This window comes from Mauremys reevesii, linkage group 4 (assembly GCF_016161935.1).
Source record: "Mauremys reevesii isolate NIE-2019 linkage group 4, ASM1616193v1, whole genome shotgun sequence".
NCBI classification, from domain to species: Eukaryota; Metazoa; Chordata; order Testudines; family Geoemydidae; genus Mauremys; species Mauremys reevesii.
The window spans coordinates 55,147,266-55,170,467 of NC_052626.1; the positions used below are offsets into that span (position 1 = coordinate 55,147,266).

Here is a 23,202-nt window from a genome sequence, read left to right on the forward strand (position 1 = left end):
GAAACTTGTTTACAGCCTCAGACACTGGGCTCCCATACTGTTTGTACTGTTCACAGATTACATCATGGTTTTGTGAAAGCTTGGTACCCACCATCAGAAAGCTCAGAAATTCCACATGTAATTTAGAAGCAATTAAAATATACATTTCACATATAATTAATAGTGACCTCACTTACAGAGTTCTAGAATGAGGAAAATAAAGTCAGTTAAAAACCAGGATCCTTCAATGAGGGCTGTGGTTTTCTATAGGACACCTACCGCTTTTGCTGTAGAGGATGGAAGGTGTATAAAAAATTAGACAGGAGATAGTAGGAAGTGAAAGGATGCTGTCAGAAACTATGATGGGGATGATCAGGCCTAGTGGTTGAAGCCAGGACAGTCAGGCCTAGTGCTCAGAGCCAGGGGTGAGAGGGTCAGAGGCAGTATCAGGAGTCCAGAGTGGGGTTGGATCAGGACTAGGAACAGGGCAGGAGCAAGAGCAGGGCTAGGAACAAGGCTGGAGCAGGCTAAGGCTTGGGGAGTCAGTTGCATTGTCAGGTAGGACAGAGTTCCAAATCCTGGAGTGACACTGAGCTGCTGTTAGTCCTGTGGGGTTTTACTTGCTTTGGGATCACCAGACCCATTCCTGGCTTGCAGGGCCGCCCAGAGGATTCAGGGGGCCTGGGGAAAAGCAATTTCGGGGGCCCCTTCCATAAAAAAAAGTTGCAATACTATAGAATACTATATTCTCATGGGGGACCCTGCGGGGCCCAGGGCCTGGGGCAAATTGCCCCACTTGCTCTCCCCTTTGGATGGCCCTGCTGGCTTGCGGATTGGTTGGAGCCCAGCACATGAGTGACTCATCACCTTACAGGTACAGGTGTACAGTGGCTCTGCCGCAGACTTTCGATGTGATGCAAGGCAAGTCACTTTAACTAAAATTTATTTGCAGGTGGCCACTAATTGTGTTTCTCATTTTTTGGGTGCCCAACCTGAGACATTTGGGCCTGATTTTCAGAAGTGCTGAGTGCTCCTGACTGTAGCTGCAATTGATTGAACTTGTGAAACCTGTGGATGTACACTCCCTTGAAACCAGTGAATGAGAGGAATGACTGAAGGCTGGGGAGTCAGGGGCTCTTGAGGTCTACATCTGGCTCTGCCACTGATTTACTGTGTAACCTTAGGCAAGTTATTCTGCCTTTCTCTTTCAGTTTCCTTCTTTGTAAAATGGGAATAATAATATTCTCCTTTTTTACAGAGATTTTATGAATATGATTTCATAGAATATCAGAGTTGGAAGGGACTTCAGGAGATCATCTAGTCCAACCCCCTGCTCAAAGCAGGACCAATCCCCAGATAGATTTTTACCCCAGTTCCCTAAATGGCCCCCTCAAGCACTGAGCTCACAACCCAGAGTTTAGTAGACCGATGCTCAAGCCACTGAGCCATGAATATTTGTGAGGCACTAAGACATTAAAATGATGTGTACCATAGAAAAGCCCACAAAGAAATTAGTTCCCTGGTAAGTGTAGGGTTTGGATGGTGGTAATTAAGACGTCGGGCCACACATTGAATGAGAAGGATGGAAAGAAATATTGAACAGTTTCTTCATTCACTGATCTCCATCCACCCAATGCACTGAATGAAGTAGGGGTTTTGTGAAAAAAGTATACCCTATATACTCGTTCATAAGCCGAATATTTTTGGTAAAAAAGTGATGCATCAAAGAGTGGGGGTCAGCTTATAAACGGGTCTACACCAAAATTTGATGATTTTAAACTCTACGGAATCATTGAATTGAATATCTAATACATTGTCATTTTGTTTACCTGGAGCATCTGCAGGCATAGAGCCCCTCAGCTCCCATTGGCTGGGAACGGCAAACTGCGGATGCTCCTGTGAATGCTTTAGGTGAACAAAACGTCCAGGCCCGCTAGAGGCTTACCCTAATGCGCCAGGAGCCAAAGTTTGCCAACCCCTGAAACATAGGGTCGGCTTATGAAAGGGTCATACAGTTTTTGCTATTTTTACCTAACCATCTTGGGGGGTGGGCTTATAAACAAACTGGCTAATGAATGAGTATATATGGTATGTTCATGTAATTAAAGACTGTATCATAATGCAAATGCACAAAGGAATTGAATGAAGGTTGCATGGGCAGCTTTATTTCTGGAATTTCCTAACTCTCAAAGCACTTTCAAGTACTTGACCTTGCAATCTTATGAATTTTTGTTTGTCATTTTTTATTTAAGTCTAGCAAAAACTGGGCAACTATAATGAATCAAAGGGACTTAAACCAGAAATCAAATATGGACACGCCCGCAAAAATACTGGCATATCAATACGCTACTACATAATAAAGTAGAAAGAGACACTTTTAGGGCCAGATAATCAATTGATGTAAATGGGTGCAACTCCAGTGAAGTCAGAGGAGTTGCACTCATTTTACACCAGTGCTGGACCTGACCAGTACTGGGTTTACAATGGCACCAGTGGTGTCATGGAGCTGGGCCCATGCTCAGAAGGGGCCCCAGCCTGCTCCGCTTGCATTGTTCCCCGAGAACTTGCCAGCCTGCTAGCTCCCCTCCGCCCATCACTGGGCCAGCTGAGGGCTCCTCTCGCCCCCTGGCCCTACCTACTGGCTCCTCTCCATCCCCCGGCCAGACATCAGCGCACCTCTGTCTCTGGGCAATCTCTGCTTCCCACCACCTGTGGGGCCCCACCCATCTCCCCGGAGCTGAGCCACCTGGGACTGGTGCAGAAACTTGGCCAGTCTCAGCCAGTTGGGGGGGGCGGGCCTTGGCTGGGCCCCTCCAGGCAAGTGAGTCCTGAGAGAGCTCAGCTAGGGCAGACCCTGACCTGGCTGAACGCACCAGTCCCAAAGGGCTGGAGCAATTCCCCACTCCGGGACCAGCCCTGGCTGCACTGCCGGCTCAGCCTGGCAGACACAGTCACCTCCCAGAAGGGCCAGTGAGTGCAGCCGGGAGGCAGGGCGTGGGGGAGTGGGTCTCTGGGGGGACCGGTGGCGTGCTGGGCTGTGTGGGGGCAGGGAAGATGTGTGTGTGTTGGGGCACTAGGGAGTGGGTTGGGGTGCTGGGCAGTTGTGATGAAACTGTGGGCAGGGGGTGCTGGGTGTTATGCAGGGCGCTGTGCATTTGTGCGGCACATGGGGGGGGTGCTGGGCATAGAGAATCAGAGGGTTTTGCAGAGATGCCGACTTTCTGATTTCCCAGAGAGTGCTTGACCCCCCCTGCTCTGCCCCAGGCCTTGCCCCCACTCCACCCTTTTCCCCAAAGCCTCACCCCACCTTTTCCCACTTCCACTCTGCCTCTTCCTGCCCCATTACACACCCTCCCCCGAGTGCCCCCGCCATTTCTCCACCTCTTCCTGCCCTGCTCCTTCCCCCACAGTGCCTCTTGCCCACTGCTGAACAGCTGATCAGCAGTGCATGGGAGGCGCTCGAGGTGAGGGGGAGAAGCTGATTGGTGGGGCCATCGGTGGGTGCTCAGCACACACTATTTTTTTTCTGTGGGTACTCCAGCCCTGGAGTGGCATGGCATGGACCACCCCCAATGGCAAGGGGCATGCTGGCAACACAGGGCTGAGTGGGCCATTGTACATCTGGCAACTGCCAGTTAGTTTGTAAATAGTGCCCTGGACTGGGCTGGATGGAGCAGGGCCGTACCTGCCATGCCATGCTCCATTGCCTCCATGGGGGCCCACAAATATGTTCGTTGCCAGGCCCACAAAAGGTTAGTCCAGCCCTGGACCTGACCCTTAATCAATTAAAAGGATTTCTGTCCTAATATCTCACAGGCAAGGGGTCAAAAAGCTGGCTTTTATTGTGGCTGTTGAGACTACCATCTTATTCTCCTGCACCTCAGCATTCATTTGAAAAAAAATGTAAGTGGAACTGAAACCTGCCTGAATATGTAGAGAGCCTGAAACAGTAGTGCTGAGAGCTGTGTACCGAAGTGTTAACTCAGTTATCAGTTATGACATTTTCATCAACGGGGTTCTATTTCCCTGCTGTCAAGGCATGTAAAAAAGGACAGGAAAGATCACAGATCCCCACACTCTATTCTCAAAAGTGTCTTGTTTTGGTGCCAAAGTGAATGGTGTTTGGGAGAGAGCCACCACTCCCCCCCCCCACACACCGATCTCACCTATGGAACCAAAAAGCTGGAGTAGAGGAGTGAAGCCTGAGGGTAGATGTGAGCCCACTAGGGAGGAGTCAGTCTTCCAGAGCCCAGCAGGGCATCCCAGACCACTGAGGAGCATAACAGGCCCAGCAGCATAGCACATCTACTTTGAAAGTGGGTTCCTCCCTGCTCTAATGTCTATCTGCCGACTGCACTGGTAGCACTCAGTTCAGTTTTCAAGCTTTGTTTTGACACCATGAAGGCTAGAAACAAATTTTTAAAATGAAAGTTTAGGTTCCAATGTCATCACACCAGTCTGGGAGTTGAGGGAGGGGAGGGGCTTACGTACATGCCTGTTGTTTTAGTTCTTAATAAGACCAGACCCAGGATGACTGAGTGGAAATATGGGAGAGGACACCGCTTCTGTTTGCCCTGTCTGAGCCCTGCCTGCTGGAGTAGCTCGAGGAAAATTTGCTGACAGCAGTGCCACCTTCTTACCATAACTGACAAAAATATTATAAAAAGAATAGCACCAACACATTCTCGCATTATTCCCAAGCCTGAATCATTGGAAAAGGTTACCTTAGTCAACTAGTAATGCCACCTGCCTGGGAAAAGCACATCCTCTACAGTCATCCCTCAAGGGGTTTTAATCTAACCTCCTCTTGAGCACCTGTAGCTATGGTGCCTTAACTACCTTCAGGGTAGAGCTTTCGATCATCTCATTGTCCTTATGACTTACATTTTGTTTCTAAAATCATACAAAGGTTTTCCTTTTCTCATTTCTAGCCATTGTTCCTTGCTATGCCATTTTAAACCACTGTTAATAATCTCACCCCTTCTTATACTATTTCCATTCAAACATGTATAGTATATTATCATAGCCTCTTATTCTACTTTTTCTGAAGTTGTGTCTGTTAACTTCCTTTAGCCTCTCAGAATTTAGGTTATACCTTGTCATAGTTATTTCTGTCAGAGTTTCTTAGATCCTATCTAATACACCTAGGGTAGGATTCACAAAGGTACTTAGGTGCCTATCTCCCATTGAAATCAATGGGAGCTAGGCATGTAAATATCTTTGTGAATTGCACCCTGGCTGCATGTACTTATGTAATAAACAAATACATATTCACATGACAATAAATATTAAAAGCACAGTTATGCAGAACAACTCAAACATTAGCAATATACAAATCATAATTAGAATGATCTTAATTAATATATCTATATCTATTCCAGAATAGCTATTGCCTCTTATGCAGCTGCATGACATTATAAACTCTTGTTCAATGTTACTCACACTTACTCCAAATGCCTTTTTCACATTACTGCTCTGCATGCAGTGTTCTCCTTTGACTTTATGCCAAATATTATTTTTACCATGTATATTATTTTACATTTATCCACACTGAATCTTATTCATTTCAAAGGTTTCTAGGCTACTCTGTTTGCTATTTCCAGCCCTTCCTAGTTTGGCATCATCTCTAAATATACTCAGTGTTACAATCTCCTTTATCTTCCAGATCAATAGGGTGAGATCATGGCTTTTATGGCCTGTTTTCAAAGATTCTGAGCACCTGAGCTCCCTTGACTTCAGTGGGATTTGTGAGTGCAAAAATCAAGCCGGAAGCCACCGTCCCTACTACATTATGTGTGGAATTTCATCACCCCAATGACAGCTTTCAGATACACTGTGCCTCAGACATGGTGGATTTGCTACAACCATTAACAGGGTGCAGCATTACCTCTCTGTGTTGACAGAGTTATTTTGGCTAGTATAGATGGGGAAGAGTCTCTTTCCCTGCTTCCACCTTCTCCCTTCCCATAAGATGTATAGCTCTGCTGTCAGCACTAGAGCCCCTTAGTCCTTTTGAACTGGGTGCACAGGGATTGAGGTTTCTGCCTGACCCCAGCTCATAGGCACCAAAGGCAGATTGTGGAGGGAAAGCTCGTTGTGCCCCATCTCATGTAGGTCTAGTCACTGGATTTTAACTAAGTATTGATCCAAGTACTGACCTGCGTGGAACCCTACTTGTTATTTCTCCTCAAACTAATGAGGCACAGTACTATGAAAGATTACTCTTGGTTTAACACCCACAAGAAATAACTCAAGCTTCCCAGTAGGAAGGAGGAAAGTAGGATCTCAGTGGATAGGACATTTGTTTAAAGCTATTTTAGACATGGTCATATTGGGTAGAATATTCAACTAAAGCATTATCCCAATACTCTCCTACCTACAATTAAAACATTATGCCCTTAACTTCCATGACAAGATGGTGTTCAGAGGCCTCTCATGGGAATCGAAACAGTAATTACCCATTCATCAGGCTCAAGAGGTATGAGCTCTAGTTTTATATCGAGCTCATTAAAATAGACTTGTAAAATAAATGCAAATATATGAAGAGGTGGGGAGAATCCCTAGGTAGAAAGATTTCATTCAAACAGTGGTCTCTAATTTGGCACAGAGCAACTACTTCCTCCATAAGTGCTATTATAAAAGAAAGCCATTATAAAGTGTTATTCATAATTGTATCTTACCCCTTCATGCATTAAGAAAATGTACATGTTTTTTTTTTATTCTGGTTAGGAAAGATGGGGAGAAAAAGAGAGGGTATTTTCCCTCACATTTGCTGGGAGTGCTCTAAGTAAAAGAATTTAGGATATGGAGTTATTAGTATCATATCACCTCTTGAACCTTTGGTTCAGTTTTTGGGACATCCAGTGAGCAAATACCTATCCAATACAAAACTCTAGATCAGTATCATAAGCCAGATCCTCTGATCTGCCTGAGTTGTGCAGAACACAAACCTAGAGGAGGATGGCAGCAAAGGTGGCTTTAAACCCTACATACTGGGGTTGACATGCATTGATGCAGACCTCCTACCCCACTTTCAGCAGATATTGTGTTCATTTCCCATTGCCTGAGCACTATTATCCTCTACAGTATATTTTCTAGTGTTCTGCTAGACTAGTTTTAAATTTCTCATGGACTGGGGCTGCCTTCCACCTCTTCCCTTAGCAGACTTTAAAAGTCTAATAGAGCTTAGTGTTGAGAAGTTAGGACATTATAAATGATAATATCATTTCCCTTAAATATGGGAGCCATTTTAATTTAACAGTTTAATAATCTGTTTTCAAAAATGCACCTCAGTACTTGGTCAATTACCTCTACTCTATATAATCCCTTAGGAACAAACCTTATTCCCAGTGAAGTCAATTTCCCTTAATCTCATAGATTCAACGTTTCATAGGTTTTAAGGCTAGAAGAGATGCTTATAATAATTTAGTTGACTTCTTGCATAAAATAAGCCAAATTGGCTTGCCCAAGAATTTCTGCATCAAAGCTTATAGCTTCGGTTTGAGCTAGAACATGTCTTTTAGAAAGGTATCCAGTCTTGATTTAAAGACTGCAAGTGATGGAAAATCCACCATGTCTCTAGTTAAATTGTTGAAAATGGTTAGTTACCGTCACTGTTAAAATTTGTGTCTTATTTGTAGTCTGAGTTTGTCTAGCTTCAGCTTCCAACTATTGGATCTTATCATGCCTTTTTCTTCTGGAATAAAGAGCTGATGAAATTAATCAAAGAAACAGAAGACGGTATTAAGATGAATGGAAAATGGGTTAATAACATTCCCTATGCAGATGACACAGTGCTGCTGACTGATTTAGAAGAAGGTTTGATGAAGTCAATGGAGATGAATATGACCAAGAATATGGTCTAGACTGGAATGTGGACAAGACAAAAACTATGGTGGTGTGCCAGACCATGGGGAAAACATGCAAGATTCCAGAGAATGATGTAGCCATCCAGCCAGTGAGAAATTATTGTTACTGAGGAAGCATCATTACAGAAGATGGAAGATAGGACAGTGAAGTCAGCATCAGAATAGCAAGAGCAAGAAACATTATGGAACAATAAACATCTGATGAGAAGGGATATACATCTGAAGACTAAATTCTGACTCTTAAAAACTTACATTTGGTCCGTGTCAAATTATGGATGTGAAATGTGGATAGTCAATCAATCAATAATAAAGAAATTACAATCCTTTGAATTATGATTTTATAGAAAAATTCTGAAAATACCATGATAGACCATGTAACCAATGAAAAAGTATTGGAGATTATTGGAACACAGAAAACACTAGTTGGCAGTCTTATGAAAAGAAAGATTCAATTTGCAGGGCACATTTTAAGAGGTTCAGAGGGTGATGCATGTTTATGGGCACCAGAAGGAAAAGCTGATGGCTGAAGAATGCAAGACAGAAAAAGAATTTCTTGGGTGGATTCTGTGGTATCCTGGGTGGATCAAAAGGGCTACAAAGAGATTAGCAGAGGATTGTACAGAATGGCTACCATTGTTGCAAACCTCCAGTAATGGAGATGCCACATAAGAAGAGAAGAAAGAGTTGTCTGGCATCAGAAATCTCTTCCTCATGTAGGTACTTGTAGACATGATGAAGTTTGTCTCTTAACCTTCTCTTTGATAAACTAAATAGATTATGCATCTTTAGTCTCTCTATAATGCAGATTTTCCAGATTTCTAATCAGTTTTGTAGCTCTTTTCTGAATCCTTCCGATTTTTCAACATTCCTTTTGAAGTGTGGATAACAGAACTGGGCACAGTATTCCACTAATGGTCTCACTAATGTCATATACAGAAGCAATTCCATCTCCTTACTCCTATGTGATAATCCCCTGCTTGTACATCCAAGGATTGAATTCATCTTCTTAGCTACAGCATTGGGAGCTCATCTTCAGTTGGTAATCTACATGAGCCCTAAATCCTTTTCTGAGTCTCTGCTCTCCAGGATAAGTACCCCATCTTATAGGTCTGATCCAAAATTTTTGTTCCTATGTGTTTTAGTTTGCACTTGGCTGTGTAAAATATATTTTGTTCAAATGAGTCCACTTTACCAAGTGATCCAGGTCAGTCTGTGGAACTAATTTTTTTAATATGCTGTCTGTTTAATATGCTAACTGTCCCCATCTTTATTTACCACTCCACCACCTTCTATCTCGTTTGCAAATTTGACCTGAAATTACTTTGTTTTCTTGCTGGTCATTCATAAAGATATTGAATAGCACTGGGCTGAGAACCAATCCCTGCAGGACCCCACTAGAAACACTCTCAGTGTATGCCAATTCTCCATTGACAATTACTTTTTGCAATCTATCAGTTAACCTGTTTTTAATTAATTTAATATGCGCTACATAGATTTTGCGTAGTGTTATTTTTTTATCAGAATGGTAAATGGGACTAAATCAAATGCCTTACAGAAATTTAAGCATATTATGTCAACACAGATACTGTTATAGACCAAACTTGTAATTTCATCAAAATGAAATCAAATTTGTTTGATAAGATTAATGTTCTACATAACTATGCTGTTTATTATGCAGTTATTATGAGTCTATCTTTTAATTCTTTACTGATTGCATCCCATATCAGGATTTCCATGATTTTGCATGGAATCAATGTCCTATAGTTATGCAGGCCATCCTGATTATCCTTTTTAAATATTGGCACAATATTAGCTTTTTTCTGGAATTTCCCAGTATTTCAAGATTTGTTAAAAAGTCAAGGTTAACGATGAAGAGAACTCCTCAGCCAATTCTTTTAATACTTTTGGGTGCATTTTATTTGGTCCTGCAGATTTAAAAATGTTTACCTTTAATAGTTGCTAATTAACATCTTCCCTACTAGTTACTGATGGAATAGAAAATATTTCATTATTAGCATAAGATATGAATACATCATCCTGCTTTCCAAATTCAGAACATAAATATTGAATACTTCTCCCTTTTCTGCATCATGATTGATAATTTTACCATCCTTCTCCAGGATCAGGTCTATATCATTGCTAGGATTTTATTTTTCCTGGTATATTTAAATGATTCCTTCTTATCGTTCTTAAATGTGGGCCTACATTTTGTCACTATTACCTTTAGCTTCCCGTATCAATTGTTAGCATTACCTAACTGTTGATTTGAACTCATTTCTGTCAGCTTCTCTGTTTGTTATATGTTATTTTTTATTTTTTATTACTTCTTTCACCTTCCTTTTCTTTAATTGCATAATTGTGTGTGTGTATGTGTATGGCAATGTGCGGGCGGGGGGAGGTTGGGCATCTAATAGAGTATTTTTGAATAATTACTAACTATCATTCACATTTTTAGGTTTATATATTTCATCCCACTCAATTTTGCTCACTGTTGTTTTTATCTTTGGGAAATGGGCCTTTTTGAAACATTGAGAGAGAGAGAGAGAGAGTGTGTATACACACTTGCATGCAATGTAGTTGAAGCTGTGTTGGTCCCAGGATATTAGAGAGACAAGGTGGGTGAGGTTCTCTCAATATTCACACTTGGTCCTCTCTATTCTCGCTTTCTTTCTCTCTATACTTACACTTGGTGTTTCAAAAAGGCCAATTTCCCAAAGCTAAAAACAACAGTGAGCAAAACTGAGTGGGATGAAATATACATATAAATGGATGGGACTATATTCAGCCAGCCCATAGAAAATGAAATTAGACTCATGATTTGTGCTTAGGCAACCCTTATTTTTTAGTTCAGTATTCAGTTCATCTTCATCCTTCAGAATGTGGTCTAATATAGAATTTCCATGAATTGGTTTCAGTGCTTTTTATATTAGAAAGTTATCTTCTATAAGTTTTAGAAACTCCAAGGATGTTTTCACTGATGGTGGCATGAGCCTCTGTGAATATGTTCCCAAGATTGAAATTCCCCATGATAATGCAATGTTTCTTTCTACACATTATAGACAGATGTTTAAAGAGCTGCTCATCTTGTCCCTCATCCAGTTTGGTGGTCTACTGCAAACCCCCACCAATATCATTTTGTGATTGATCAGTTGGTACATTGATCCATAAGCATTCCAAGTTCTGGCTTTCTAATTTGTCAATAACTCTGAAGCAGGTAATAGTATCTTTAATGTAGCATGCTACCCCACCTTCCCTTCTGCTTTCTCTGTCTTTCCTAAATAGAGTGTAAGCAGTGATTTTAACATTTCAGCCATGTGAATCCAGGTTTCAGCAATACCAATCATATTCGTTTATGGAAATAAATTAGATATTTCTAATTCTTCTTGCTTTTTTACACAGGCTTCTAGAAATGGCATCTAGATAATTGAAGAACTTCTTCGCTTTACATCCCTTGGGGCCTTGATTCTTTATATTTATCCTATCTTGAGTATGAGTTATTTGTTTGAGTGTGTGTACTGTATATATACTCTTAGCAATCTCCCCTTAAATGCTGCTTTAAAGCCCTGTTGGTTACTCCAGCAAGTCTGCTACCCAGAAGATTGGTTCCCTTCTATTCAGATGGCACCAAGCCATACATCCTCCTTCCCTATGGAAGATGGCCCAATGTTCCAGAAAAAACCCCAACCCTCTACTTTATACCACTCGTCTGCTGTCAATCTTTCTTGCTTGTGGGAAACAAGGATCTCAGAGATGATCACCTGTAATTTCCTCTCTTACAGTTAGGGTGACCAGACAGCAAGTGTGAAAAATCGGGACAGAGAGTGAGGGGTAATAGGAGCCTATATAAGAAAAAGCCCCAAATATCAGGACTCTCCCTATAAAATCGGGGCATCTGGTCACCCTACTTACAGTTCCCTGAAACTTTTGATGATCTGTGAAGTGTTTTCTGAGGCAGTGATGTCATTTGTTCCAGTGTGTATCATTATCAGTGAAGCCTTGACCATAATTTTCCAAATCCTATCCACTCTTTCAGTGACATTTTTGGCCTTTGTTCCAGGAAGACAGCATACAGTCCTTTTCACTCCACTTCAATAGGATCAGGATTTTATCCTTAATATGCATTTACATAGTGTTCATTTTAACAAGCCTACAAATATATATTTATATTACAGACCAAAATGGTGGGAGTGTGTGGGTATGAGGGTGTAACACTGCCCTAACGTGGACAGACTGCCAGAATTACTTAAGTGCATTTTAGCATGTCACTCTCTAGTGATTGACTCACTGGTGATTGAAGGCCTAATGCTATTCCAGCTAACACTGATTCAACTTAATTTTAAAAGCTAAAGGCTTGTCTTTTGGGAGTAGAAGGCCCACAGTTCTATTCTGCTGTTCACCAAAAAGTTCAAGAGGCAGTTTAGGAGTAATTATTATAGTCCGTTGTGTCAACTTCCATACATTTTTATGGAGGACATTTGGTCCTTTCTTCAGTTTATAAAAACAATGTAGTGCTACTGAATATTTTGGAGGTAAGCTGGTATAAATGGAAATTGGAAATGATATTAAAATTTGAGATTAGTATAACTATGGACTCAGGTCCACATAAATTGAAATATATGCTCAGACTTCTAGTACATCACAGGAGCTGCAAATATATGCTGAAACATGCTCAAACATATATTCAGATGAACACATAGATCCTTTTAGCTGCCTGGCTGCCAGCAGTCTTAGTAGGTGGCTCCATCTGCTTTTCATGTTTATAGATATCTTGGAATCCATTATGTCCTGTCAATTTTCTTACAATACTAGACACCTTTTTTACAGGTCTAAAAATGGGTGTACAATGAATGTACATGACCTATCAGGTAATGAATACTTTTTCTCATATTACAGGCAATTTTTTCTCATAGTGGAAATTTATCCCTTTCTGGGATGTTCAGACCCTAACCCAATCATGAAAACACTTATTTATGTGATCAGTTCCATCTGACTCAGTGGGACTACCCACATGTGTAAAGCTACTCACGTGAACAAGTGCTTGCAAGACTGATCATAGCTATTGCCTTATTTTTGGTACAATGGCAAAGAGTAGATTTGAAATGGGGTTGTTTTTAGAAATTATGATTGGCTCCTCCTGAAAATTTCTCAGTTAAGTTTGCTGTAATTGGTGAACAGTGTCTTTTTCACAATTATTTTAGTACTCTTTTCTTCTTTCCACATATAAGGATGGAGGTAAAGAATTTGCTGTACCAATGGCAGTTACATATTCATATTTCTTCCTCTTCCCTCGGAGCCGGTCTAAGAACCAATGAAGTCAAATGAGAGTCTTCTCTTGACTTCAGTAGGTTTTGGATTATGCCACAAGAGAATATCCATCTTATTTTCTGAAAATGTCTGATTATTTTAAATATAATAAAATAATAATAATAATAATAATAATAACAACAACAACAACAACAACCTATTTGGAATTTATTTTTTTATAAAAAGCTACCAGTATGGGTCTTTATCTGATCTGTAATATTCCAGGTATCTATTAAAATGCACAATTCGGGCTATCTTTACTTTAAACGTGCAGGTATTAGGAGAGCAATTTATATAATTTTAACATACTGTTTCTCTTTCTTCAGAATATTTTTTTCAGATTACATATAGATACCTAAAGCTTCAGAAATTAATTCAATAATTTTATTCATTAGTTGTATTTTTATCTGTGCATACACATGTTAATATTGTAATCAGAGTTGGTAGCATCTCTTTAAAAGCTTATGTGTACAGGAGAGGAGTTTCTTCTTTTTATTGTCAGGTTGAGTTAATGTTCAACTGGGGATTACTTTGTTTGATGGAGAAGCAAAGAGACTTGGATGTTTAATTCTTCATTAATCTCTTCTTTGCCATAATGAATAAAGGTGTAAATATTAACACCTCTGATTTTCAAACATCAGTTTAATGTGCCATCTATAAATTCACTTTCATAAAGGCAACATGCTTCAAAAACTGAGCTACCTTATACTTAGTGGATAATTTGACTTGGATCCTTGATTTACTCATATTTTGGCTACTAAGCTTTTTGTTTCTGAGATGTTGTTTGTTTTTGAATTGCAGCTTTGGTTATGTTGTCCTAATTTTTTTTATTTGGAGCTGAATCTTTAAAATAATTGAAAGTTAAATAGATAGATTAAAATATTATTTTTCATTATTTGTGATTTTCAATACAGTTAGTATTTTCCCTTTATAAATTATTTGTTGCAGCCTTTGTATTGTTTTCCTGCTTGTAATTGACAGCTTTATAATACCTGGGGGGACATTTGAGGTCTCTTTCCCTTTTCAAACACTCTTCTCTATCCAGAGCAATGGCTGTTTTTCTTTGTTTCTTTGCAGTCTGTGGAATGCAGATCAGAGAGTGTTACTGAATGTGGTAGAATATTACATTCCATTGCAACTAGCAGTTTACAAAAGCCATGTAACTAAGAGTCCTGTAAAAGCAAAATGAAATTGCTCTGGCAAATCCAATGTTTTCATAAATCATGAGGAAAACTTTTAAGATTGCGAAAATCTGAAATATTTGTATCCACTTTTTAATTGTTGATGTGCCCATGTCAAACCAACATGCAGTGTATTTTTAGTAGCTCTCCCCATGACTAGTTATATATGTAGAAATAAGAAATAGGGGGTATCACTTCTGGCAGAACTGGAGTGAATTAGAAATTCTGTTTCCAAGACATTTTAAGATATTCACTTTTTTAACATCCCTTAAATCTACCTCTTGCTATATTTTGCAACTGTAGGGATTTAATGCATGATGCCTACATATGTGTACATAATATCTCCACCTTTTGTCTTTAATATTCCTTGGTTTTTAATTATTAAAGATAAGTATTTGAATTATAAATATTCTAGTTATACAGGAATAGGCAAAGCAGGCACATACCCTCAGGCTAAATTCTTCCATTATCCATAATCCTTCTGCCTCCTGCCTCCATTTCTGTATCTCCTATCTTTACGTCGTCTCAAAAAACACAGAGGCATTCTTTTAAACTAACCTTCTCCTCCCCACTTAAACCAGAGAAATCCCTTCTCAATATGTATAGGGCCCTTTTCCTTGAAGTGGGATGTCATACTTGTCCTAAATATAATAAAGTGCTATCTTCAAGGCATTTCTGCATCCAAAACACTCCCCAGAAACCTGCCTAGTCCTCCCATCTAACCAGTCTGAATGTCACAAATCATAGCACAGAAGCTGCTTTATAGTGAATCATTAACATTGTCAGGAATGAGTTGGCAAGGAAAAAAAGCTTTCCATTACAGAACTGTGGAAGAATATACAAATGACAGCATTGTCATTTCTCTTACATTGTTTTATAAAGCACACAACTGATTAGGAAGAGGTTATTACAGAATATATATACAGTGTATGCATACACGACAATTTTGTTTTCATCCTGTAGTGTTTATAAGTGTGTATGGATGTGGTTTAGATTAACTGTCCTAGTTCGGGTTTTTGAATTAGATGAGTAGCAGGCTCATTATGTGGTGAGATTGTGTAGCATTAGCAAATATATTTTGAAACAGAGAGGTACAAAATATGCTAAATATATGTTTATGGTATTTTTAATCTACATGAAGGTTAATAATGATAGTCCAAAGTCACTGTTACAGTATTGTAAAAAAAGTCCTTTAGAATAATATTACTGCTGTTACCTGATTATATCTTGAAGGTAGGTAACACCTTAGCAGGATGCTTCCTTGTCAGCTTTCCTGTTTGGCACAGCTTGAATGGGATAAAATACATTTATAACATGTAACACAATTAGCTCTCTTTTGAGCATCAAATATTGCAAAGAAAGTCATTTTGATCAATATATGTGATGCTCTTTACATAAAAACCTAATATATTTGTGTTGTAAATTAGTTTTGTTTTCCTTTATACCTTAAAAGACAATTGCATGGAATTATACATGGCTTTGTTGTTCATAGAGATAAAACCGTGTCAAGTCATCAGTGGTAAAAATGTGTGAGGATGTACAGTATGCACCTAAGAAAAAGAAGATAGATTTTCAAAGAACACGTTAATTTGCTTTGACAACACTAGTAGCTATCTTTAAATAGTTGTAAATACTAATGAAAAAGTATGCAAAGTAGATTGTGCTTGTCAATATTTCACTTATACTTGCATAAATCATTTTTGCATTTTTTCCTACTTGGCCATATGGACATACAGGGTTAGATTCTGGTTGTACATGTATTGGTGTAATCCTGGAATATTTCTATGATTTCAGTGGAGTTATTCTCGATTTACACCAGTGGTTCTGTGGTCAGAATCCGGCCCGTAGTTTGCACAATATACAACAGCCAAAAATAAAAAAAAAAACCACACCAACCTTTCAGTCACCTCCTGGTATTTAGGTGTGGTTTGATTGACTGCACTACTGAGCTTGGATTCATGCAAAGACAGTCTACCCTCCCTCCTCCTCCTCCTTCTCCCCTCCCCGCCCAGTTGATTGTAAGAGCTTCTCCAGACAGAACAATTTACATGGTACTTCCCTCATAGTGAAAGAGCCAGGAATATGCTAACTGCAACACTGCAGTCTAATCATGCTCATATTCACAAAGCTGTTGCTTCTACATCCTCCGCAGCTTGTCCCAAAACACACTTCAGATGAAAAGGTAGCATCCTTTCTAAGGCTATGTCTACACTAGCACAGCTGTACTGGCACAGCTGTACTGACGCAGCTGTGCCGCTGTAAGATCTCTTGTGTAGCTGCTCAATGTCGACGGGAGAAAGCTCTGCCGTCGACATAATTAAACCTCATCGCAACGAGCGGCGGTCTCCTGCCAACATAGCGCGGTGCACACTGCCACTTATAAGGACAAACCTTATGTTGCTCAGGGCTGTGTTTTTTCACACTCCTGAGCTACATCAATGTTGTCGACATAAGTGGTAGTGTAGACATGGTCCAAGTCTTTACTTATATGAATGATGAGAAGCTAGTTCCATTTTTAAAAGATAATTAAAATAATAATAATAGTAATAATAAAAAAAATTAGTAAAATTTTTACTTCACAATTATATCAAACCATCTATCTGGAAATCTTGAAAATCTTTGCATACCATAAGGGCCTGATTCAATGGTCTTTGAAGTCAAAGGGAGTTTTTCCATTGACTTCAATGAGCACCATAGCAGGCCTTCAAGAATTAAGCCTTACAAAACCTGTGTGAAGTAGCTATTAATCTATCTTTCCTAGATGAAGCTTCCATCCTTCATACAGGAGATGAACTACTAGTACAAAAATATATATATTTTTTTATCAGGCAATGAGATATTAAATAGAAATACAACTGAAAAAGAATGGAGACAGAACAAGATCCTGAACTCCTTCAGTTCTCTGAGACAGTGCTAGAGGCACATGGAAGAACGCAATTGTAAATAGACAGTGGTAGTTTCCTTGCACTGACATACCATATATTTGATCAAGAAAGGGAGAGAAAAAAGAGAAAGAAGGCTGTTTACTTGAAAAGGGAACCTGGTTGGATATAGAAGAAAAAATATAGATATTTCTGATAATATTTTTACACAGAAATCAAAACTGCTAACATACAACTTTTTCACTTTTTTGTGTGTGCACCCAGACAAAAGTGTAAAATCATTTTTCACATGGAAAAGTTTTTTAAATTTGGCCACAGGTGAAAAGTAAATTTGATTAGAAAGATCCTTAGTTTATTGTCACATTACAATAAGGATAGGGAAGCTGAATATTAAAGTTCAACTTTTGGTTCATTTCTGAGAGCCTGACCTGAGAAGAGGTCAAACACCCTTAGCTCATATTTGAAGACAATGGGAGTTGAGGATGCTCCACATTTCACAGAACTGGGACTTTCACCTGAATCCTACTTTATTTTGCTCATTGTCACACATGTAATTGGTAGTTAAGCAGGCAACCAGAGTATCAGAAATGAAATCTAAAGTAAACAGTAATAGATACAAAAGACAAAGGGTCTTTTATTATTTTTCTTCTTCTATCATTGAAGTCATCATTGGCATGAGTTAGGAGTGCATGAGTTGCATGAGTTAGGAGTGCAGGATTGGGCCCTGGGATCTGGTTAACAAAAATGAAACATTTCACAAGCATCACACAGAAAATAGAAAGAAAAAGCTTTCATGCCAACATTTTTAAGCTTATAGTTTCTCCTCCTTTTCTGAGTTTAGTAATATTGGCTAAGAGGTGGGAGATGATAAAAATAAGTAAAGTAGAGGAAAGGAAAATACTGAAAACCCATGGGAACATATGGCCCAAGAACCCACTGGGAAAATACATGCATTAACTAACATTGGACAAATCTTTGAATAGCATGTAAGAGCCACTAGCAGTGTAGTGGAAGAATGAGGGGAGGAGAAAAGTGAAAACAGCATAGTGTTGAATGGCATGACTCCTCTCTGTATAATACTTTTAATCAACTGGAATATTAAAGCATATACACTTATCATAGCCTCTATTTTGAAACATTTAAGTGAGATGGAAGTGCTTGTTTTTGTGTACATAGATTATCCAGCTGTGGAAAGACTGGTAAAAATGCAAACTGGAGAGTGGCTTGCGAGTTTCTGGAGGGGAACCAGCTCTCAAGAGAGGAAATGCTGGATGAAAACTACTTCCCAAGCCCTCCAATAAACAATGTCCTAAGAATATGTTACTCATGATTGGAGCTAGTTGATGTTTCTCAAGTGAAATGTTTTCCTAGCAAAATTTGGGAGTTTGTTGTAACAGATTTTTTTTTTGCATGAAAATGCTCCTTTTGATTAAATATTCTGGGTTTTTTTGGGTCAGGAAACTTCTAAATGAAACATTTTATTTTGAACTAACATTTTAACAGTTTGTTTGCCGTGTTGTTATAGCTATGTTGGTCCCAGGATATGAGAGAGAGGTGCGGTGAGGTTATGTCTTTCATTGGACCAACTTCTGTTGTAGAAGGTACAAGATTTTGAATTTACACAGAGCTCTTTAGGTCTGGGGAAGGAAATCAAAGTGTTAGAGATAAATACAAGTTGGGATAGATCGTTAGGCATAAGGGGTATTGCCTGTTGAAGGAGGCCACTTGAAATGAAGTGGGTAATAAGGATTAGAAACTTGGAAATTTTGAAAATGTTGAGAATGTCGACATTTAGAAAAGAAACATTTTGATTTGACCAAAAATGTCAAAATTTTTCACTTAGACATTTCAGATTAAAAATTTTTCAAATTTAATTTTTTATTCCATTGAATTTTTCAATATTTTGACTTTTAATCCTATGTTGAAATTTGAAATTTCCCACAAGACATAAATTCCATTTTCTGAACTTTATTTATGATATACTGAGCTATGAACAGATGACTAGCTACTTATGTCTCACTGTGGGTGAAATCCGCCTCTCCTGCAGGGAAGCCAAGCCACGTCGAAGTTTTGCTGTAAATGCCTGAACGATACTTTGAGCAATGCAAACATGTTAATGACTTTGTGATGCTGTTGAAGGGTGATAGGAATACACTTTATTTAGTACTGATGTAATGGGACTATATGGGAAACCAATAACCAATTCTGAGATCTTCGTAGGCGATAATAAAAGTGATGTTATTCAAAGCCATATCATATCTCTCATTTACCTGGTAAAGAAAATTACTTAATGCATGGAAAAGTAATCTGCATGAATATTAGAATGTTGCTGAAATGCATTTCATGTTTAGCAATAAAATGGAAGCTTTTGCTTATGGCATCAAAATAGTACTGTCTCACTATAATTTTTATGGCACAAGAAACAAAAACCTCTTGCTACTTTTTCTCCCTAAGGGTGAGGCCGACATAAAACACTAAAACAGATTTTCATGAGTAAGGTTGCCAACTTCTTGTCAGAGAGAATTAGTAAGAAAGGAATGTAAACATTTGTCACCAATATTAGGGGCCTAGTAGAAGAGATTGTAAAAGAAGATCTATGAAAAATAAGTTTAGAGACGCTCATGGTCACTTTTACCAAATGTCCATTTTTTTTCTTTGTTTCAGAGGACTGGTTCCTGTTTAATTAGCTTTGTGAAATATGGTAGTTCCTGCTTTCAAGGATTTTGTGGACCTTTTATGCTGGCTTCACTTCGGCTTCTCTTTCACCACTTGAGTTTATTTGAGTTTTAGATCCGAATGAACCACAAAGGACACAGTTTTCAAAAATGAGTGCCTAATGTTAGGCCCCAAGGTCCATATTTAGGCACCTAAATAAGTAGCCTGATTTTCAAAAATGCTGAGTGCTTAATGGCTCCCACTGAACTCAGTCAGAGCTGTTGGGTGTTCTGCGCACTTTTGAAAATAGAAAATAGAATTAAACAGGAGAACACAGAATTGGCAAAATGAACAAAAATAAACAAAGAAAAATTCACAAAGGAAACTCTCTTAGGGTATGTCTACACTGCAATTAAACACCCATGGCTGGCCTGTGACAGTGGACTTGTGGGGCTCGGCTGTAGGGCTGTAGATGTTTGAGCTCTGGCTGGAGCCCAGGCTCTGGTACCCTCCCCTTTTCCTGCTTTTTGTGTGTGTGTGTGTGTTACATTTTATACCGAACATAAAGTTTCGTTTGTTCCCTTTTGTTAAAAACAGTTCTGTTGTCAAAAATCAGCATTTTTGCTCATGTCTACTGCCAAAGTCAATGAGATCTGGGTTTATCTGAGAGATGCAGGCTAGCTTCATAAATTACTCCTGTGGGGCTAGATTCTCAGTTGTGTCTAGTTTCCACAGCTCAAGGGTCAAGGCTGCAAGAGAGCCAGTTACAGTGCCATAATCTTGGCTCCAGTTCTACCCCAGGTCCCACTGCAGCCCCAATCTCTGGGAAGCTCTAAACAATGCTGGTTGGCTACTGATCTCAAGGCACTATGGGTATGTCTCCACTGCACACTAAGCCCACTGGGTTTGTTGACTGAGTGTTTCTAAGCCAGTGGCTGAGTGTCCACACTGCATTATAAACCTGGGATTACAATTGCTGGACCTGGATCTCACAGCCTTGCTAACGAGTCCCTACTGCACTACACAGACATTCTGATTATTCTGTGACCTGCATCCACACTGCACAATGATAGGGCTTGGACTTGATTCTCAGTGGGATTCAAGCTCTGACCCACACCCCCAACAGGGTCCTAGGACTGGGTCCTGAGTGCTTGCTGAGTCCAGTTAGACTGATTTGTGTGTGGATGGAAAGGGGGTTGGACTCAAGCCTGAGTCAGAGCCCGAGCCTAGGGTATGTCTACACTGCAATAAAACATCAGTGGATGGCCCAGGTCAGCTGCAGGACTATAAAATTGCAGTGTAGATGTTTGGGCTCGGGCTGGAGCCTGGGCTCTGGGACCTTCCTCCCCTCCTTGCCCCCCCACATGGGGTGTCAGAGCCTGGGCTCCTGCACGAGCCCAAACATGTACACTGAAATTTTATAGCCCCACAGCCCAAGCCCTGTGACCCCAAATCAGCTGACCTGGGCCAGCTGAGGGTATTTTATTGCGGTGTAAACATATCCTGTGTGCCATCTGGAAATAGCCAGAGTGCAATGTTCTCCAGCCACACCCTTGATACTCTCCTCCTCTGATGCTTTCTCTGTGCTGCGGGCTGCAGTGAAGCAGGAGCATGCTGTACCATCTCTATGCCCACTAAGAACTCCCACACTTTGGGGGAAATCCTGAGGGGGAGAGCTGGCTGCTTTTTGCTCCCTTTTTGCTGCAGGATCTAGCTCAGTGGTTTTCAACCTTTTTTCATTTGCAGACCCCTAAAAATTTCAAATGGAGGTGGAGACCCTTTTGGAAATCATAGAGGTAGTCTGCGGACCTCCAGGGGTCCACAGACCACAGGTTGAAAACCACTGTGGTATGGTAACGACAACCTTTCACGGACCAAAGTCCATGCACCGCTAGGGGTCCACAGTCCATAGGTTGAAAACCACTGATCTAGTCCATGATATATATAGCTGGCTCAGTCGTAAGTGGTGTCCATGTCAACCCCTTTGTTTATCCTTTTTAATTTTATTCCTCCTTTACCAAGCACGATGAAATAGTAAATTACCCAATAGAGGAAGTTATGTGGTCTTATAAATAAGTTAAACCATAATCCTCACATAAAAGCTGTATCAGCCATTCATCCTACAATATACATTCTTTTGTCAAACAAGGAACTTTCCTGAATCTTTTTACTGAAAATGTAAACGGCACCAAAAATGAGCATCCGAAGAAGTGAGCTTTAGCTCACGAAAGCTCATGCTATAATTACAGACTAACACGGCTGCTACTCTGAAACCGGTCTATAAAGGAGCTCTGTCCAAATGTTCCTTTTTCTGTCCCTGTCAATTTTCTTTATTATTTCTCAAGAAAATCTCATCTCAGATGTAGCATCTGGTTTTCAGTTAAGTCCTGCTTTTTACCCGATTTTCCAGCTGGTTTGACTGAGGCAAAAGGGGGTCAAGTGACTTGCCAAGATCAGACAGCAAGCCAGTACTTTACCGAGGATTAGAATTTAGGAACCTCCCGATTAACAGAACAAATAGCTTCCATGCACCGAATTCCCAAGGGATAGGCAAGTCACAGAAATGGGTAGGATTAACCATAAAGGGCTTGTCTGCTTGGATAAACAAAATATGCTCAATACAGAAGAAATACAAACATTTTCAAGTTGCTAAGGCATAATCCAAGGAACCATTTACATGTGTGCTCTGGCAATTCACGGAGGATTTTAAATGACTGGTAAGTACGTAGTTAATATTTGAAGCCATGTATCAAATGGCACACACATCTATATTTAAAAAAGAATAAAATAGCAAAATCCATAATTATTATACATGATTTAAAGAAACTCATCCAACCGCATGGGAGATTTGCTACACAGAAAACCCTCCTATTTTAACAAAAGGGCACCATGCTAAGTACAAAAAGTAAACACTCATTCCAAACATGCCTTACGTTCCAGCAACAGCACATTTTAAAACAAATCTTACCATTCTAGTTACAGAGCAAAAACGGAAACTGTCTGTTTCGATTTAAATCTGTCCCTGAGCAATTTCCATGAGTTAACACAGCAGAACTACAAGGAACAAAACAAACAAACAAACAAAGAAACCCAAGCTGCTTCGAACAACTGAACCACCACATGGTTTCCAGTGTGTAATCATAGAACCCTCCATATTTGCACCACAATTAAGAATTCACAATGGGAGCAAACCACTCCTCACTAACAGAGGGGGAACGGGTAGTGAAATGCTAATTGCACGCAAAACGTCAAAACGGCCTGTGATTAATATATGTATTGTTATTGTTGAAATTGGAATGACAAAATATAATATGGCAGTGCCATACTGTCCTC

General features: G+C 39.8%; 1 long non-coding RNA gene across 2 annotated transcripts in view; it reads right to left on the bottom strand.

Annotated features, from left to right (window-relative positions):
* Positions 1-22,976, bottom strand: part of LOC120404453 — a 32,618-nt gene extending 9,642 nt beyond the window's left edge. For both annotated transcript variants that reach the window (XR_005598003.1, XR_005598002.1), the window contains exons 1-3: positions 22,838-22,976; positions 15,549-15,618; positions 14,144-14,229 (exon numbers count right to left, since the gene is read on the bottom strand). This is a non-coding gene — a long non-coding RNA (uncharacterized LOC120404453). The remainder of the gene's footprint in view (positions 1-14,143; positions 14,230-15,548; positions 15,619-22,837) is intronic.
* Between the last annotated feature and the right edge of the window lie 226 nt (positions 22,977-23,202).